We start from the raw sequence: 21,580 nt of genomic DNA on the forward strand, positions 1-21,580 counted from the left end.
AACTAACTCGATTACATGATAAATCTCATCCAACCCATCACCGTCCAGCAAGCCTACGATGGAATTACTCACGGACGGCGGTGAGCATCATGAAATTGGTGATGGAGGATGGTTGATGATGACGACAGTGACGAACCCCCCTCTCCGGAGCCCCGAACGGACTCCAGATCAGCCCTCCCGAGAGGTTTTAGGGCTTGGCGGCGGCTCCGTATTGTAAAATGCGGTGATTTCTTCTCTCTGATTGTTTTCTCTCTGAAAGCAAATATATAGAGTTGGAGTTGGCGTCAGAGGGCATCCAAGGGGCCACGAGGTAGGGGGCGCGCCCTAGGGGGGGCGCGCCCCCCACCCTCATGAGAAGGGTGTGGGCCCCCTGGTCTTCATCATTGGCGAGGATTTTTTATTGTTTTTTCTAAGATGTTTCGTGGAGATTCAGGTCATTCTGAGAATATTTGTTTTCTGCACATAAAACAACACCATGGCAATTCTGCTGAAAACAGCGTCAGTCCGGGTTAGTTCCATTCAAATCATATAACTTAGAGTCCAAAACAAGGGAAAAAGTGTTTGGAAAAGTAGATACGACGGAGACGTATCAACTCCCCCAAGCTTAAACCCTTGCTTGTCCTCAAGCAATTCAGTTGACAAACTGAAAGAAAGAAAGAAGAACTTTTACAAACTATGTTTGCTCTTGTTGTTGTAACTATGTCAAGCCAGCATTCAAGTTTTCAGCATAGATCATAACTAACCACATTTGCAATAATTCTCAGGTCTCATAATTACTCGTATCAATAGCATAATCGACTCGCAAGTCGTAATAATAAATCTCGGATGACAACACTTTCTCAAAACAATCATAATATGATATAACAAGATGGTATCTCGCTATCCCTTTCTGAGACCGCAAAACATAAATGCAGAGCACCTTTAAAGATCAAGGACTGACTAGACATTGTAATTCATGGTAAAAGAGATCCAATCATAGTCATACCCAATATAAATTAACAGTGATGAATGCAAATGACGGTTGCGCTCTCCAGCTAGTGCTTTTTAATAAGAGGGTGATGACTCAACATAAAAGTAAATGGATAGGCCCTTCGCAGAGGGAAGCAGGGATTTGTAGAGGTGCCAGAGCTCAGTTTTGAAATAGAGATAAATTGTATTTTGAGCGGTATACTTTCATTGTCAACATAACAACTAAGAGATGGCGATATCTTCCATGCTAAACACATTATAGGTGGTTCCCAAACAGAATGGTAAAGTTTATAGTCCCCCTCCACCAACAAGCATTAATCCATGGCTTGCTCGAAATAATGAGTACCTCCAACATACATCAGGTCCCAGGGGGAGTTTTTTTGCAATTAATTTTGATTTAGTTTGCATAATGCATGGGACTGGGCCTGCCGGTGACCAGCCATTTTCTCGTGAGTGAGGAGCGGAGTCCACTCCTCTTGAGAATAACCCACCTAACACGGAAGATAAGGAGAGCCTTGGTTGATACATGAGCTATTCGAGCATACAAAACAGAATGTTTATTTGAAGATTTAGAGTTTGGCACATACAAATTTACTTGGAACGGTAGGTATATACCGCATATAGTAAGGTATAGTGGACTCATCTGGAATAACTTTGGGGTTTAAGGGATTGGATGCACAAGCAGTATTCCCGCTTAGTATAGGTGAAGGCTAGCAAAAGACTGGGAAGCGACCAACTAGAGAGCGACAACAGCCATGAACATGCATTAAAATTAATAAACATTGGATGCAAGCATGAGTAGGATATAATCCACCATGAACATAAATATCATGAAGGCTATGTTGATTTTGTTTCAACTACATGCGTGAACATGTGCCAAGTCAAGTCACTTAAATCATTCAAAAGAGGATACCACCCCATCATACCACATCATAATCATCTCAATAGCATGTTGGCACACGAGGTAAATCATTATAACTCATAACTAATCAAGCATGGCACAAGCAACTATGATCTCTAATTATCATTGCAAACATGTTTATTCATAATAAGGTAAATCAAGAACGAGGGACTCATCATATTTACAAAAACAAAAGAGGTCGAGTTCATACCAGCTTTTCTCATCTCAGTCAGTCCATCATATATCATCATAATTGTCTTTCACTTGCACGATGAACGGTGTGAATAATAATAAGAGTGCAGGTGCATTGGACTAAGCTAGAATCTGCGAGCATTCAATAAACAGGAGAAGACAAGGCAATATGGGCTCTGGGTTAAATCAACAATAATGCATATAAGAGCCACTTCAACAATTTAATTATGGTCTTCTCCTACTGACCCCCAAAGAAAAGAAGAGAAATAAAACTATTTACACTGGAAAGCTCCCAACAAGCAAAAGAAAAACGGGAAATATTTTTGGGTTTTCTTTTTAATTATTACTACTACAGCAGAAAAATAAACTACTACTAATTTTTTGGTTTTTCTTAAGGTTTAACAAACAGACAAGAGGAAAACAGGAAAAAGAAAATAAACTGGCATGGATATTACAGTGAAAGAGTATGAGCACCGACATCTAGCAATGAGTGTATGTGAACATAAATGTAATGTCGGTGAGAAATACATACTCCCCCAACTTTAGGCTTTAGGCCTAAGTTGCTCTATTGCCATGGATAGCCTGGCGGATACCCGTAAGTGTAGCTGGGGTCGTACTGCGACGAAGAATAGTTGGGATCATACTGATGTGCAGCGGTTATCGCCTGCTGTGCTATAGCGTGGAGTCGAGCTGCCTCCGCTCTCCTCTCGTACTCTTCTGCCTCCTCTCTGGTAATAACATATCTTCTTTTTGTCTGTGAATCAAAGAAGGCAGGAGCAGGGAGAGTAATATGGAAAACACGTCGTTTATCAAAAATCAAACGATATAGGAGAGGTGATTCAGGCCTCTCAACAAACTAGTGCGAAGCCATAGAGTCATAATCTAAATATGCAGGAGGCAACTCCATATCACCCTCACGAATGTCTATCTCAAGAAAATGAGCTAAGCGGGTTGCATAAATTCCTCTAAAGAAATCTCCATTATGTCTATTATGATGCAACTTACGAGCTACAATAGCTCCCATATGATAAGATTGGTCTCCTAACACAGCACTCCTAAGAATTCCAAGATCAGGGACACACATGTGACATGCTTCATCCTTAGCATATATGCATCTACCGATGAAGAGAGAAAAATAATGTATAGCAGGAAAGTGAATGCTCCCTATGGTAGCCTGTGTTATATCTCTAGATTCCCCCACAGTTATACTAGCAAGAAAGTTTCTAAATTCAGATTTAGGGGGATCCCTAACACTACCCCATGATGGAAGTTTGCATGCAAGAGTGAAATCCTCTAGGTCCATGGTATAATATTTGTCATAAAGATCAAACATGAGTGAAGGAGAATTACGCGAAGATGAATACTCAAACCTCCTCACAAGATGAAGACCGGCATTGCACAAATATGCTTTGAATTCTTCTTTGATTCCCGCACGGTCCATAAAATTTTCCGACGGCCATTTGCAAGGCCGTACTGGAGCGTCTCTTGGTGGATCCTCCTCAGCATCACGCATAGCAATCCTGGGTCCTTGCTTCTTAGAGGAACCACCTTGGAACATCTTCCTAAGCATATTGTTTTTCTCTGAAAAATTCTGAATTTTTTAGTAACTTCAAAATAAAAGTAAACCAAACTCAATAATATTGATAGCAACTACTCCTACAAGTGCCTAGAGCCTATATCAAGCATTAGAACTACATAGAGCCATATAAATTTGACATGCAAGCTCAAGAACATGGTCACCTATGCAACACAAATTTGCAAAGAATAAAGCAAGCAATAGAACAAAAACTAATTGGACCAATGGAGGAGTCATATACTAAGGAACAATCTCCCCAAGCAGTTTTGCGAGAGGTGCTTTGAGCAAGGAGATCGAAAATCACAGCAAAAGTGGCTGGAACTCGTGCTTGAGATGGTTTTTTGGGTTTGTGTGAGACAGAGGAAGAAGATGGGTGCTGGGATAAGTGGAGGAGAGCCACCATGGGCCCACGAGGGAGGGGGCGTGCCCTAGAGGGGGGGGGGGCACCACCCTCGTGGCCAGGTGGCAGCTCCTCCGGCCGTAATTTTTGCACAGTAAATCCTCAAATATTCCCGAAAAAATCATATTAAATTGGCATGTCATTCTGAGGACTTTTATTTTCAGGATATTTTTATATTACGCGGATAAGTCAGGAAACAGACAGAAAAATACTATTTTTACTTTATTCAATATAAATAACAGAAAGTAAAAGTGGGGTACAGAAGGTTGTGCTTCTAGTTTCATCCATCTCATGCTCATCAAAAAGAATCCACTAACAAGGTTGATCAAGTCTTGTTAACAAACTCGTTCCGATAATCATGAAACTGGAGAAATTTCGAATACACTAAGTTACCTCAACGGGGATATGCACATCCCCAATAATAAGAATATCATATTTCTTCTTGACAGTAGGAAGAGGAAATTCAAAACCTCCAAATATAATCGATGGAATTTTTCCAATAGAGTTGATACTGTGAACTTGAGGTTGTTTCCTCGGAAAGTGTACCATATGCTCATTACCATTAACATGAAAAGTGACATTGCCTTTGTTACAATCAATAACAACCCCTGCAGTATTAAGAAAAGGTCTTCCAAGAATAATAGACATACTATCATCCTCGGGAATATCAAGAATAACAAAGTCCGTTAAAATAGTAATGTTTGCAACCAGAACAGGAACATCCTCACAAATACCGACTAGTATAGCAGTTGATTTATAAGCCATTTGCAAAGATATTTCAGTAGGTGTGAGCTTATTCAAGTCAAGTCTACGATATAAAGAGAAAGGCATAACACCAACGTCGGCTCCAAGATCACATAAAGCAGTTTTAATATAATTTCTTTTAATGGAGCAAGGTATAGTAGGTACTCCGGGGTCTCCAAGTTTCTTTGGTATTCCACCCTTAAAAGTATAATTAGCAAGCATGGTGGAAATTTCAGCTTCCGATATCTTTCTTTTATTAGTAATGATATCCTTCATATATTTAGCATAAGGATTTGTTTTGAGAACATCAGTTAATCGCATACGCAAAAAGATAGGCCTAATCATTTCAGCAAAGCGCTCAAAATCCTCATCATCCTTTTTCTTGGATGGTTTCGGAGGAAAGGGCATGGGTTTCTGAACCCAAGGTTCCCTTTCTTTACCTTGTTTCCTAGCAACAAAGTCTCTTTTATCATTACATTGATTCTTTGATTGTGGGTTATCAAGATCAACAACAGGTTCAATTTCTACATCATTATCATTACTAGGTTGAGCATCAGGATGAACATCATCATTAATATTTTTACTAGGTTCATGTTCATTACCAGATTGTGTTTCAACATTAGACATAGATATATCATATGGATTAGCAGGTGGTTCAGCAATAGGTTCACTAGAAGTTTGCACAGTTCTATTGTTTTTCTTCTTCTTCTTTTTAGAAGAACTAGGAACATCAATATTATTTCTTTGAGAATCTTGCTCGATTCTCTTAGGGTGGCCTTTAGGATACAAAGGTTCCCGAGTCATTCTACCAGTTCTAGTAGCCACTCTAACATCCTAATCATTTTTGTTACTATTCATTTCATCAAGCACTTCTTTTTGAGCCTTAAGTACTTGTTCTACTTGAGTGGTAACCATAGAAGCATGTTCGCTAACAAGTTTAAGTTCACCTTTAATATTAGCCATATAATCACCCAAGTGTCTAATCATATAAGCATTTTCTTTTAATTGTCTACCAAAATAAGCATTGAAGTCGTCTTGCTTAAACATAAAGTTATCAAACTCATCCAAGCACCGACTAGCAATTTTAGTAGGAGGGACTTCGGCTTTATCATATCTATAGAGAGAATTTACCTTTACTACCTGTGTCGGGATATCGGGATCAGGAGGTTCTTCAATAAATAAGGAATTGAGATCATATGTTTCTTCAACAAGCGGTATATTAAGACTATGTATTTCTTCAATAGGAGGTAAATTCTTAACATCTTCAGCTTTAATACCTTTTTCTTTCATAGATTTATTTGCCTCTTACATATCTTCGGGACTGAGGAATAAAACACCTCTCTTCTTCGGAGTTGGTTTAAGAATAGGTTCAGTAATTGGAGCAGGAGATGGCTCAGGATGTGCCCAATTATTTTCATTTGTCAACATATTATTCAATAGAATTTCAGTTTCATCCGGTGTTCTTTCCCTGAAAAGAGAACCAGCACAACTATCCAGGTAATCTCTGGTAACATCGGTTAGTCCATTATAAAAGATATCAAGTATTTCGGGTTTCTTAAGAGGATGATCAGGCAAAGCATTAAGGAGCTTGAGAAGCCTCTAATGACCCACAAGTATAGGGGATCTATCATAGTCCTTTCGATAAGTAGGTGTGTCGAACCCAACGAGGAGCAGAAGGAAATGATAAGCGGTTTTCAGCAAGGTATTCTCTGCAAGTACTGAAATAAGTGGTAACAGATAGTTTTGTGATAAGGTAAATTGTAACGAGCAACAAGTAACAAAAGTAAATAAGGTGTAGCAAGGTGGACCAATCCTTTTTGTAGCAAAGGACAAGCCGGAAAAATTCTTATATAAGGAAAAGAGCTCCCGAGGACACATGGGAATATCGTCAAGCTAGTTTTCATCACGCTCATATGATTCGCTTTCGGTACTTTGATAATTTGATATGTGGGTGGACCGGTGCTTGGGTGCTGTTCTTACTTGAACAAGCATCCCACTTATGATTAACCTCTATTGCAAGCATCCGCAACTACAACCAAAGTATTAAGGTAAACCAAACCATAGCATGAAACATATGGATCCAAATCAGCCCCTTACGAAGCAACGCATAAACTAGGGTTTAAGCTTCTGTCACTCTAGAAACCCATCATCTACTTATTACTTCCCAATGCCTTCCTCTAGGCCCAAATAATGGTGAAGTGTTATGTAGTCGACATTCACATAACACCACTAGAGGTTAGACAACATACATCTCATCAAAATATCGAAAGAATACCAAATTCACATGACTACTAATAGCAAGACTTCTCCCGTATCCTCAGGAACAAACGTAACTACTCACAAAGCATATTCATGTTCATAATCAGAGGGGTAATGGTATGCATAAAGGATCTGAACATATGATCTTCCACCAAGTAAACCAACTAGCATCAACTACAAGGAGTAATCAACACTACTAGCAACCTACTAGCACCAATCCCAGACTTAGAGACAAGAATTGGATACAAGAGATTAACTAGGGTTTGGAGATGAGATGGTGCTGGTGAATATGTTGATGGATATTGCCCTCTCCTGATGGGAGGAGCGTTGGTGATGACGATGGTGATGATTTCCCCCTCCCGGAGGGAAGTCTCCCCGGCAGAACAGCTCCGCCGGAGCCCTAGATTGGTTCTGCCAAGGTTCCGCCTCGTGGCGGCAGAGTCTCGTCCCGAAAGGTTGCTTATTATTTTTCTTCTCATCGAAAGACTTCATATAGGAGATGATGGGCGTCGGAGAGCCACCAGGGGCCCACGAGGTAGGGGGCGCGCCCAGGGGGAGGGGCGCGCCCCCACCCTCGTGAGCAGGGTGTGGGCCCCCTGGCCTTCATCTTTGGCGACAATTTTTCTTTATTTATTTTAAGATATTCCGTGGAGTTTCAGGACTTTTGGAGTTGCGCAGAATAGGTCTCCAATATTTGCTCCTTTTCCAGCCAGAATTCCAGCTACCGGCATTCCCCCTCTTCATGGTAAACCTTGTAAAATAAGAGAGAATAGCCATAAGTATTGTGACATAACGTGAAATAACAGCCCATAATGCAATAAATATTAACATAAAAACATGACGCAAAATGGACGTATCAACTCCCCCAAGCTTAGACCTCGCTTGTCCTCAAGCGAAAAGCCGATAACAATAAATATGTCCTCATGTTTAGAGGTAGAGGCGTCGATAAAAATAAAATACGGACATGAAGGCATCATGATTGTTTCATAACAGCAACATATATAGATTTGTCATATGATTACTTATGTTCAAGTGATGATCTTTTCACAATGCAAAAGTATGAATCAGAAACCTTATTAGGCGCTAACAAATTATAACCTCAGTCATTGAAGCAATTGCAATTTATCATAACACCGGAAGGAGTCTATGTCAGAGCTTAAAAGCAAGTCCACATACTCAACTATCACTTAGTCCTTCATAATTGCTAACACTCACGCAATACTTGTGGTTATGAAGTTTCAATCAGACACAGAGAAAGATTGGGGCTTATAATGCTGCCTCCAAACTTATTCACCTTTGGGTGATGTCAACAATAATAGTTCATGCTAACGTACATCCAATTGGATATATATATCAGGATCACCCCACCATGAAGTGCTTGCCAAAGGATAAAATGAAAAAGGGAAAGATGAAGATTACCTTGACTCTTGCATAAGATAGAGGATAATAATAAAAGATAGGCCCTTCACAGAGGGAAGCAGAGGTTGCCATGCGCTTTTATGGTTGGATGCACAAAATCTTAATGCAAAAGAACGTCACTTTATATTGCCCCTTGTATGTGAACCTTTATTATGCAGTCCGTCGCTTTTATTGCGTCCACAAAAAGTTTGTACAAAGCTTATTTCTCTGCACTAATAAGTCATGCATATTTAAACAGCAATTTTTATTGCTTGCACCGATGACAACTTACTTGAAGGATCTTACTCAATCCATAGGTAGATATGGTGGACTCTCATGGCTAAACTGGTTTAAGGGTATTTGGAAGCACAAGTAGTATCTCTACTTGGTGCTGAGAATTTGGCTAGCATGAGGGGGAAAGGCAAGCTCAACATGTTTGAATGATCCATGACAATATACTTTAACTGAGATGCGAGAAAACATAACCCATTACGTTGTCTTCCTTGTCCAACATCAACTCTTTAGCATGTCATACTTAATGAGTGCTCCCAATTATGAAAGATGTCAATGATAGTATATCTATATGTGAAACCTCTCTCTCCTTATTACTTCCTATTAATTGCCACGATGACTAAAGCTATATTTGCCAACTCCTAACAACTTTTTAATCATCATACTCTTTCTATGTGAAGTCACTACTCTCAATAAGATCAATATGAACTCTTTGTTTGTTTTTATTCTTTCTTTTATTCACTCAAGATCATAGCAAGATAATCAAGCCCTTGACTCAACACTAATCTTTATTATATATAGCTCACAGACTAGATTGCATAGAGGGATCATAAAGAAAACTTCAAAACTAGATCATGTCGTGACTTTATTATACTAAATCAAGATACAACTAATAGGATCGAACTAAGAAAAACGATAAAGATAGGAGTTGTGATGGTGATACGATACCGGGGCACCTCCCCCAAGCTTGGCAGTTGCCAAGGGTAGTGCCCATACCCATGTGATGAGGTCCCCTTCTTTGTTGTTGGAGGTGGAGGTGTTGTTGATGACGCAAGCTTGTCGTCCCCTTCCATGGCATAGGCTCACCCTCATAGAAGGATGATCGAGTCTCCGGAATTCTCAAATCTGCAACGGAAACATCTCGAAACGAAAACAGGGGATATTTGCGTGATACTGGGGTCAAAACCTTAGGGAGAATATATAATGAATTTTTACCGACCAAAATATGTACCGTGCAGGAAAATGGAGTCCGGAGGGCACACGAGGTGCGCACGAGGTTGGAGGGCGCGCCCAGGGGGGTAGGGCGCGCCCTCCACCCTCGTGGAGGGCTCGTGTCCTCCCTGGACTGCTACCTATTTTCTATTTTTCCAAATATTCCAAAACGGAGAAATATTACCTTAAAAATAGTTTTGCAGTCGGTTTACTTACCGTACCACATACCTATTCCTTTTCGGAGTCCGGAACGTTCTGGAAAGTGTCCCTTATGTATTCCTTCGGGGTTACGGTTTCAATAACATTGGTTTCAACATTTATAGGATTACCTAAGATATAGTGCTTGATTCTTTGACCGTTTACCACCTTCGGATTTGTGCCTTCGAAATTGTTGATTTTTATGGCACGGGAACGATAGGGCTCCTCGATAACGTAGGGACCTTCCCATTTAGAGAGAAGTTTTCCTGCAAAAATTGTTAAACGAGAGTTGTATAGCAATACATAAGCGCCTACATTAAACCCACACTTTTGTATCCTTTTGTCATGCCATGTTTTAACTTTTTCTTTAAACAACCTAGCATTTTCATAGGCTTGGGTTCTCCATTCATCAAGTGAGCTAATATCAAATAACCCCTTCTCACCGGCAAGTTTGGAATCATAGTTAAGCTCTTTAATAGCCCAATATGCCTTATGTTCTAGTTCGAGAGGTAAGTGACATGCTTTTCCATAAACCATTTTATACGGAGAGATACCCATAGGATTCTTATATGCAGTTCTATATGCCCATAATGCATCATCAAGTTTCTTGGACCAATTCTTTCTAGACCTATTAACAGTCTTTTGCAAAATTAATTTGAGCTCTTATTACTCAATTCTACTTGACCACTAGACTGTGGGTGATAAGGAGATGCAATTCTATGATTAACGTCATATTTGGCAAGCATTTTACGGAAAGCACCATGAATAAAGTGTGAACCACTATCAGTCATTAAATATCTAGGGACTCTAAACCTCGGAAAAATAACTTCCTTAAGCATTTTAATAGAAGTGTTATGATTAGCACTACTAGTTCGAATAGCTTCTACCCACTTAGTAATGTAATCAGCAGCAACTAAAATATGAGTGTATCCATTGGAGGCAGGAAAAGGTCACATATAATCAAAGCCCCAAACATCAAATGGTTCAATAACAAGTGAATAATTCATAGGCATTTCTTGACGTCTACTAATATTACCAATTCTTTGACATTCATCGCAAGATAAAACAAACTTACGGGCATCCTTGAAGAGAGTAGGCCAATAAAAACCAGATTGCAATAGCTTATGTGCAGTTCTATCTCCAGCGTGGTGTCCTCCATAAGCTTCAGAGTGACACTTGCGTAGGATCTGTTCCTATTCATGCTCAGGTACACAACGTCTAATAACACCATCTACTCCTTCTTTATAAAGATGTGGGTCATCCCAAAAGTAATGTCTCAAATCATAAAAGAACGTTTTCTTTTGTTGGTATGTGAAGCTAGGTGGTATAAATTTAGCAACAATATAATTAGCATAATCAGCATACCATGGAGTTCTACGAGAAGTGCTTATGACATTTAATTGTTCATCAGGAAAGCTATCATCAATAGGTAGTGGGTCATCAAGAACATTCTCTAACCTAGATAAGTTGTCTGCAACTGGGTTCTCAGCTCCTTTTCTATCAACAACATGCAAATCAAATTCTTGCAGCAAGAGAACCCATCTAATAAGTCTAGGTTTAGCATCTTTCTTTTCCATAAGATATTTAATAGCAGCATGATCAGTGTGAATAGTTACTTTAGAATCGACAATATAGGGTCTGAATTTATCACAAGCAAACACAACTGCTAGAAGTTCCTTTTCGGTAGTAGCATAATTTCTTTGAGCATTGTCTAGAGTCTTACTAGCATAATGGATAACATTTAATTTCTTATCAACTCTTTTCCCTAGAACAGCACCTACAGCATAATCACTAGCATCACACATAATTTCAAAGGGTAAATTCCAATCAGGTGGCTGAACAATAGGTGCAGAGACTAATGCTTTCTTAAGTATTTAAAATGCTTCTACACAATCATCATCAAAGACAAATGGTACAACTTTTTGTAATAAATTAGTCAGAGGCCGAGAAATTTTTGAGAAGTCCTTAATGAACCTCCTATAAAATCCGGCGTGACCAAGGAAACTTCTTATACCTTTGATGTCCGTGGGACATGGCATCTTTTCAATAGCGTCAACCTTGGCTTTATCAACTTCAATACCTCTTTCAGAAACTTTGTGCCCCAAGACAATACCTTCATTAACCATAAAGTGGCACTTTTCCCAATTCAAGACAAGATTAGTTGCTTCACATCTCTGTAAAACTCGATCAAGATTGCTCAAGCAATCATTAAAAGAGGAACCATAGACGGAAAAGTCGTCCATGAAAACCTCACAAATCTTTTCACAAAAATCAGAGAATATAGCCATCATGCATCTTTGAAAGGTAGCAGGTGCATTACATAAACCAAAAGGCATACGTCTATAAGCAAAAGTACCAAAACGGCATGTAAAAGTAGTCTTTGATTGATCTTTAGCGGACACAGGTATTTGACAGAAACCAGAATAACCATCTAGAAAGCAATAATGTGTATGTTTGCATAATCTTTCTAGCATTTGATCAATAAAAGGTAAGGGGTAATGATCTTTCTTAGTGGCTTTATTTAATTTGCAGAAATCAATTACCATCCTATAACCTGTAATAATTCTTTGAGGAATCAATTCATCTTTATCATTAGGGACAACAGTAATACCTCCCTTCTTAGGGACACAATGGACAGGACTTACCCACTGACTATCAGCAACGGGATAAATTATACCTGCCTCCAAAAGCTTGAGTATTTCCTTCCTTACCACTTCTTTCATTTTAGGATTCAAACGTCGTTGAGGATCACATACTGGTTTAGCATCCGCTTCCAAATTTATTTCATGCTAACATAGAGTGGGACTAATTCCCTTAAGATCATCAAGAGTATATCCAAGAGCGGCATGGTGCTGCTTCAGAGTTTTCAATAATATTTCTTCTTCATGCTCTGAAAGGTTAGCACTAATAATAACAGGATATATTTTCTTTTCATCAAGATAAGCATACTTAAGATGATCAGGCAATGGTTTAAGCTCAAAAACGGGATCATCCTTGGGTGGAGGAGGATCCCCTAGGATTTCAACAGGAAAATTGTGTTTCAGAATAGGTTCCTGTTTAAAGAATATTTCATCTATTTCCTTTCTTTCATTCATAAACATATTATTTTCATGGTCTAGCAAAAAGTGTTCTAAAGGATCACTAGGAGGTACAGCAATAGAAGCAAGACCAATAATTTCATCCTTACTAGGCAATTCTTCCTCATGATGTTGTTTACTGAATTTAGAGAAATTAAACTCATGAACCATATCATCCAAGCCAACAGTAACAACATTCTTTTTGCAGTCTATCGTAGCATTAACAGTATTCAAGAAGGGTCTACCAAAAATAATGGGACAAAAGCTATCTTGTGGAGAACCAAGAACAAGAAAGTCAGCGGGATATTTGGTTTTCCCACACAAGACTTCAACATCTCTAACAATTCCCATTGCAGATATAGTATCTCTATTGGCAAGTTTAATTGTAACATCAATATCTTCTAACTCAGCAAGTGCGATCTCATGCATAATTTCTTTATATAAGTCAATGGGTATAACACTAGCACTAGCACCCATATCACATAAGCCATGATAACAATGATCTCCTATTTTAACAGAAATAACAGGCACACCTACCACAGGTGTATGTTTATCTCTATCACAGGGTTTAGCAATTCTAGTAGTTTCACCAGAGAATTCAATTACATGCCCATCAATATTATCAGACAAGAGATCTTTAACAATAGAAATATTAGGTTCTACTTTGACTTGCTCAGGAGGTGTATAAGTTCTAGTATTTCTTTTACGAACAACAATTGAAGCTTTAGCATGATCCTTTACTCTAGCAGGGAAAGGTGGTTTCTCAACATAAGAGGTGGGAACAATAGGATCATTATAAGTGATGGTCTTTTCTTCAACTTTAATAGGTGCAGCTACTTTTACTTCTATGGGAGGATGATATTTAAACCACTTCTCCTTGGGGAGATCAACATAAGTAGCAAAAGATTCACAGAAAGAAGCTACTATCTCAGAGTCAAGTCCATATGTAGTGCTAAACTTACGGAAAATATCGGTATCCATAAAAGATTTAACACAATCAAACTTAGGTGTCATACCTGACTCCTTACCTTCGTCGAGGTCCCAATCTTCAGATTTGCGTTTAATTCTATCCAATAAATTCCATCTGAATTCAATAGACTTCATCATAAAAGAGCCAGCAGAAGAAGTATCGAGCATGGTGCGATTGTTATCAGAAAGCCGAGAATAAAAATTCTAGAGAATTGTCAATTTTGAGAGCTCATGATTCGGGCATGAATATAACATTGATTTAAACCTCCCCCAAGCTTGAGCGATGCTTTCTCCTTCGCGAGGCAAAAAATTATATATATAATTGCGATCACGATGAACAAGATGCATAGGGTAATACTTTTGATGAAATTCCAATTTCATTCTTTTATAGTTCCATGATCTCGTATCATCACATAGCCTATACCATGTCGATGCGTCTCCCTCCAAAGATAAAGGGAAAGACTTCTTCTTAACAACATCATTGGGTATACCTGGATGCTTAAATAATCCAAAAATATCATCCAAATAGCGTAGATGCTCGTCGGGATGCTTTGTCCCATCTACTGTAAAAGTATTAGCTAGCAGTTTTTCCATAATACCCGAAGGAAATGCAAAAGGAGTTTCATTTTCAATAGGTTCAGTAGGTTGAGGAGCAACTCTTTGCTCTACTGGACGGGGTGAAGATACCCCGAACAAGCCCCTAAGAGATTCAGTTTCCATATTAACAAGTGACAGAAAATTTCAGCACACTATATAAATTTTTCCTTACCAAATTCCACCTACCAAAGGCGCTACACTCCCCGGCAACGGTGCCAGAAAAGAGTCTTGATGACCCACAAGTATAGGGTATCTATCGTAGTCCTTTCGATAAGTAAGAGTGTCGAACCCAACGAGGAGCAGAAGGAAATGATAAGCGGTTTTCAGCAAGGTATTCTCTGCAAGCACTGAAATAAGTGGTAACAAATAGTTTTGTGATAAGGTAAATTGTAACGAGCAACAAGTAAAAAAAGTAAATAAGGTGCAGCAAGGTGACCCAATCCTTTTTGTAGCAAAGGACAATCCGGACAAATTCTTATATAAGGAAAAGAGCTCCCGAGGACACATGGGAATATCGTCAAGCTAGTTTTCATCACGCTCATATGATTCGCGTTCGGTACTTTGATATGTGGGTGGACCGGTGCTTGGGTGCTGTTCTTACTTGAACAAGCATCCCACTTATGATTAACCTCTATTGCAAGCATCCGCAACTACAACAAAAGTATTAAGGTGAACCTAACCATAGCATGAAACATATGGATCCAAATCAGCCCCTTACGAAGCAACGCATAAACTAGGGTTTAAGCTTCTGTCACTCTAGCAACCCATCATCTACTTATTACTTCCCAATGCCTTCCTCTAGGCCCAAATAATGGTGAAGTGTTATGTAGTCGACGTTCACATAAAACCACTAGAGGTTAGACAACATACATCTCATCAAAATATCGAACGAATACCAAATTCACATGACTACTAATAGCAAGACTTCTCCCGTGTCCTCAGGAACAAACGTAACTACTCACAAAGCATATTCATGTTCATAATCGGAGGGGTAATAGTATGCATAAAGGATCTGAACATATGATCTTCCACCAAGTAAACCAACTAGCAATAACTACAAGGAGTGATCAACACTACTAGCAACCTACTAGCACCAATCCCGGACTTAGAGACAAGAATTGGATACAAGAGATGAACTAGGGTTTGGAGATGAGATGGTGCCGGTGAAGATGTTGATGGAGATTGCCCTCTCCCGATGAGAGGAGCGTTGGTGATGACGATGGTGATGATTTACCTCTCCCGGAGGGAAGTGTCCCCGGCAGAACAGCTCTGCCGGAGCCCTAGATTGGTTCCGCCAAGGTTCCGCCTCGTGGCCGCGGAGTATCGTCCCGAAAGGTTGCTTATTATTTTTCTTCTCATCAAAAGACTTCATATAGGAGAAGATGGGCGTCGGAGAGCCACCAGGGGGGCCACGAGGTAGGGGGGCACGCCCAGGGGGGAGGGGCGCGCCCCCCACCCTCGGGAGCAGGGTGTGGGCCCCTGGCCTTCATCTTTGGTGACGATTTTTCTTTATTTATTTTAAGATATTCTGTGGAGTTTCAGGACTTTTGGAGTTGCGCAGAATAGGTCTCCAATATTTGCTCCTTTTCCAGCCAGAATTCCAGCTGCCGACATTCCCCCTCTTCATGGTAAACCTTGTAAAATAAGAGAGAATAGCCATAAATATTGTGACATAACGTGAAATAACAACCCATAATGCAATAAATACTAACATAAAAGCATGACGCAAAATGGACGTATCAGCCTCCCCCAAGCTTGTGGGAGACTCTCTTCTTTAATTTGCATAAAATTGTATATTAGCCTCAAAGCAGCTTGTTTCTTATGAGCAGGGAAATATTTAGCAGAGAAGTAATAAATCATATCCTGGGGACTACGCACACAACCAGGATCAAGAGAATTAAACCATATCTTAGCGTCACCCTTTAATGAGAACGGAAATATTTCGAGTATATAGAAGTAACGCGATCTCTCATCATTAGTGAACAGGGCTGTCGGTGTACTAGAGTAGGGGTACCCTAGTATCCCGAACTTGTGCACGGGCAGTCGCAGCATCCCGCGGAAAGGCTTGCCGGGTGACCGCCAAGGTCCTCCGTGGTTCCTTTGGAGCCATTCAAGGATAAAGTATCCAAGACCCCGGCAAGAGGAGCTTGCCGGGAAGGCCAACCAAGGCATCCAAGACCCCGGCAAGAGGTGCTTGCCGGGAAGGCCAACCAAGGCATCTCAAGGAACTTGCCGCGACGCGCCACGCGTCCCGGCAAGGCCCGATGAGCAACAAGCTCCCGGACGCGACAAGACAACGACCGCGGCAAGGCGCTTGCCGCGGCAAGCCACCACCCTGTGCCCGCGCTCCAGCACATCCACCAACGTGTCACTCTGGGACCCTTCCAGGCGTACGTGGCGGGAGGCTGTGCAGCCAGCGGCGCGCGGTGGCAAGCGACGCTGATAGGATTGCCATTGTGGCGAGCGGTGGTGTCCCTGACGGTCCCTTTTGCACTATTTAGGCGACGCAAACGGGCATTTAATGCCCTTGTCCCCTGCCGTCAGGGTTAGGTATGATACACTGTAGCAGGTAGCTCTACCAAGCGCAACACCTTTCCATTTTTACCCTTGTCTATGTTGCCACCTGTCGATGACCCCTTGAGCATATAAAAGGAGGCCCATGCCCAACGTAGGGAGGGAGGAGGAAGAGAACACTCACGCTCGGTCTCGTTAGCTGCTGGGGTGTACTGTAGCACTCCGCGCTCCTGAGCAAGAACACAATACAATCCACAAAGCAGGAGTAGGGTTTTACGCATCCGTGCGGCCCGAACCAAGGTAAACTGCTTGTGTGCTTCGCCTCGATCCGCTCTTCATGCGACCCTCGCCCCCGCCGAACCGAAATGGACTCGGTCCGCCGGTCCCATAGGTTCTCGTGGATTAGTCCCCCGACATCTTTGGCGCGCCAGGTAGGGGTCGAAGGTTGTGTGAACCAGATCCGGCGTTCACACGAGCTAGATCTTCATCATCTTCATCGAGATGCCGCCGAAGAAGAAGGCTTCGGAGGCGGCTGCTCCATCCGCGCCGAACCCACCACCGCCGGAGCAAACGGCTGATGGGGCAGACGCCGGCGGAAGAACGTGCGTCGACGAGGGAGCTCACGGTGCTGCCAGGTTCAAGGACAAGGCTGCGCTGCCCATCGGCGGCGTAGCCGGCTCCCACAACGACCGGGCGCACTCCAAGACCTCGGCGTCCGTACATGCACCGCACCCATCTCAGGAGGCGCGGGACCGGCAGCATCATGGTACTCACGGTACCATGCGTTTGCTGGACCAAGATCGAGCTGGTGGATCTCGGAGTGCTCAAGACCAGCATGCACGCCAACATGCTGGCACGAGCGAGGCACGGTCGCCTGGACGGGATACTGCTCCTTCTAACATAGTTAGAAGTCCGAGCATATCCCGCTCCTCGCACCGTTCGCCACCGCCACCCACCACTACAGCAGAACTTTGACGCGAGCTCAACTGCTCCTGGACTACCCTCCAACGACAGACAAGATCGACGACTGGAGGGCCACCATTCAGAGTCTCATCGGCTTCGCCAACGGCGACACTCAACGGCAGCCGAGCACATCGCAGCCGCGGCAAGTCAGCCAGGCACGAGCTGGTGGCGACAAGACCGGTGGGGGTGCAACCACTATGCACTCTCCGCCCTGAAGGCCAAGATCGCCGACTCGCCGGATCCACCTCGACAGCGACTCCACCACGTCATCAGATCCACGAGCTCGTCGCGATCAGCGCCAAGTTCTTCACGAACGACAGCAAGAAGACGCTCGTACTCGCATCGAGCGCCGAAGAGAAGCGCGACGTCTATCGGACCAGCGCGCTGGGCCCTCTGTCGACATGCATGCGCCAGGGGAACCAGGCGACTTGCCGTACGCGGTAGGTTGCCCTACGTTTACTCGTGAGCTGCGACAAGTCCAGTGGCCCAGCACGAAGAATTTCAAGCCAGACGTACGACGGCAAGTCGCATCCATCGGAGTTCCTCAGCATCTACACCATCATGGTGCAGGCTGCCGGGGGCGGGACGACAAGATCCTTGCCAACTACTTCCCGCTGGTGCTCAAGCCCAATGTCAGGTCCTAGCTCATGCACTTGCCGGACAACTCCATATCCTCCTGGGCAGACCTATGCCATCAGTTTGTCGGCGCCTTTACAGGCGGCCACAAACCTCATGGCCAAGAGAGTGACCTTCATCTGCTCGCCCAGAAGGAAGGAGAGCCCCTGCGCAAGTACATTCAGAGATTCAGGCGCGTACAGCACAACATCCCAGAGGTCCACCCTGTCGCGGTCATCAGTGCGTTCCATCAGAACACGCGTAACCGCAGGATGCGGGAGGAGATGGCGATGTGCAAGATCAGAGACGTCAGTGAGCTGTATGCCCTGGCCGACAAGTGTGCACGTGCTGAGGAAGGGAGGAAACTCCCCGGAGAGAATACTGGAGCAGGAGGATCTGACAGCGAGGATGCTGCCCCGGCAAAGAAAAACCGGCGGCGGAACAACAGGAAGAAGAAAGGCAAAGATGTGCTAGTCATTGAGCAGTCCGGCAATGAAGGTGGCGCCAAGAAAGCCAAAGCTGGTAGCTTCGGCAAGGAGATTGCCGCATACACCAACTGCCAGACTGTGGCGGTCGCCGACAAGCAGGACGGCACCGACAAGCAGTACTGCAAGATCCACCGCACCAAGGGCCATGACCTCCAGAGCTGCAAGAAGGTCGAGTAGCTTGTCCAGCAGCAAAAGGCTGAATACGAGCGACGCGACAAGGAGAGGGCCCAAGGAGGCGCTGGAGAATCTGGCAAGAAGTGCGCCGGCCGGGGAGGACGCCGCGGCAAGGCCAAGCAGCGACAAGGAGATAGACCTCCCCGCGGCCGCGACAAGGATGAAGATGACGACGACGACGAAGACATGGATGGTGTCAAGACCAGTGAGCAGGAGTTGCAGAAAGCCACAGAGGTCTTGTGCGTTGACGGTGGTGCTTCTCTGCATACTTCGCACCGCCAACTCAAGCAGTGGGTGTGGGAAGTCAATGCGGCGGAACCACCTGTCGAGTCACGCAAGCTTCTGAAATGGTCCAGCACGCCTATCATCTTTGATATTGAGGACCACCCTGATCGCACAACTGCTGTCGGGTGCTTGCCGATGTTGGTTTCACCAACTATCCGCAACCTCAAGGTCACTAAGATGCTAGTTGACGGCGGGGCCGGCTTGAACCTGATCTCCTCCGCTGTACTCCAGAAACTCCAGATCCCTGACAGCGAGCTTGAAGAGACCGGCACATTCCAAGGAATCAACCCGGGAAGGAGCAAGCCGAAGGGGAAGGTCACGTTGCCAGTAACATTTGGCAGCAAGGTGAACTTCAGGACTGAGAGGGTCACTTTTGACGTTCCCGATTTTCCATTGCCTTACAATGGGATACTCGGCCGTCCACCACTCGCCAAGTTCATGGCAGCCTCTCACTACGCATACGACATGCTGAAGATGCCAGGCCCGATAAGCGTCATCTCTGTCCCTGGCGGCAAGAAGGATGCTCTTATCTGCGCCGACAAGATCTATCGGGAAGCGGCAGCCGCAACAGATCGCGAGTCACCTGCCATTGAAGCTCCCGGGGGGAAGAAGAAGACCAAGTCCGGCAAGAGTTCTGATGCCCACTCCGGCAAGCGCACCTCTTCGGAGTGCTGCGCTGCCGTCGAGGACGCACCATCGAGCTCCACCGGCAAGTGTAAGAAGACAATGGCAGCTCCGCCAGAGACCAAGAAGGTGTCCACCAAGGAGGAAGGCACTGGTGGTACCTTCACCGTTAGTGCCACTCTCGACCCTAAATAGGAAAGCGCGCTCATTGCTTTCCTGCGGGCGAACATCGACGTGTTTGCGTGGCAACCATCTGACATCCCCGGTGTTCCCAGGAAAGTAATTGAGCACCATCTTGCCGTTTGTCCTCATGCGCGGACCGTCAAGCAGAAGGTCAGGAAGCAAGCAGTGGAGCGCCAAGAATTCATCGTAGAAGAGATCAAGAAGTTGGAAGCAGCAGGCCTTGTCAGAGGAGTGCTCCATCCTACGTGGTTGGCCAATCCTGTAGTCGTGCGCAAGGCGAACGGGAAATGGAGACTTTGTATCGACTTTACCGATTTAACAAAGCCGGAGACCAGAGACCCATTTCCTTTGCCGCACATTGACCAGATTGTTGACTCCATGGCCGGGTGTGACTTGCTTTCATTTCTTGACACATACTCAGGATACCATCAGATCTTCATGGCAGAAGAGGATGAGGAGAAGACCGCATTCATCACTCCATGTGGCACGTACTGTTTCATACGGATGCCTTTCGGTTTAGAAAATGCTGGTTCAACATTTGCAAGGGTAGTCCATGTCGCTCTTGAGCCACAAATACACAGAAATGTGGAAGCCTACATGGATGACATAGTGGTCAAGAGCAAGGACAAGGCAACTCTGATTCAAGATTTAGACGAGACCTTTGCAAATCTGCGCAAGATCAGCCTCAAGCTCAACCCCGAGAAGTGTGTGTTTGGAGTCCCCTCCGGCAAGCTTCTCGGGTTCTTCGTGTCTCAGCGGGGAATCGAAGCCAATCCCGACAAGATCAAGGCCATTGAGCAGATTGAAGCACCAAAGCGTGTCAAGGATGTACAAAGGCTTGCCGGTTGCGTGGCTGCTATCAGCAGGTTTATCTCTAGGTCTGCTGAGCGCGCCCTACCGTTTTTCAAAATATTGAAAAAGGCAGGTCCAATGAAATGGACTCCGGAAGCGGAGGCTGCGCTGCAAGACTTGAAGAGATACCTGTCCTCCACTCCAACACTTGTCGCACCTAAGCCACAAGAAAAGTTACTGCTGTATATAGCGGCAACCCATCAAGTGGTTAGTGCTGCGTTAGTAGCAGAGAGGGAGGCAGATGACGAGCCAGCAACCATGGCAGGCGCATCCAGCGACAAGCAGGGGACTTCCCCGACAAGCTCTGGTCCCGACAAGGATGGATCTGCGCAGACGCACGAAGAGATACAGAAGAGAATGGTACAACGCCCAGTTTAC

The sequence above is a fragment of the Triticum aestivum genome, chromosome 3A, assembly GCF_018294505.1.
Source record: "Triticum aestivum cultivar Chinese Spring chromosome 3A, IWGSC CS RefSeq v2.1, whole genome shotgun sequence".
In the NCBI taxonomy this organism is placed as follows: domain Eukaryota; kingdom Viridiplantae; phylum Streptophyta; class Magnoliopsida; order Poales; family Poaceae; genus Triticum; species Triticum aestivum.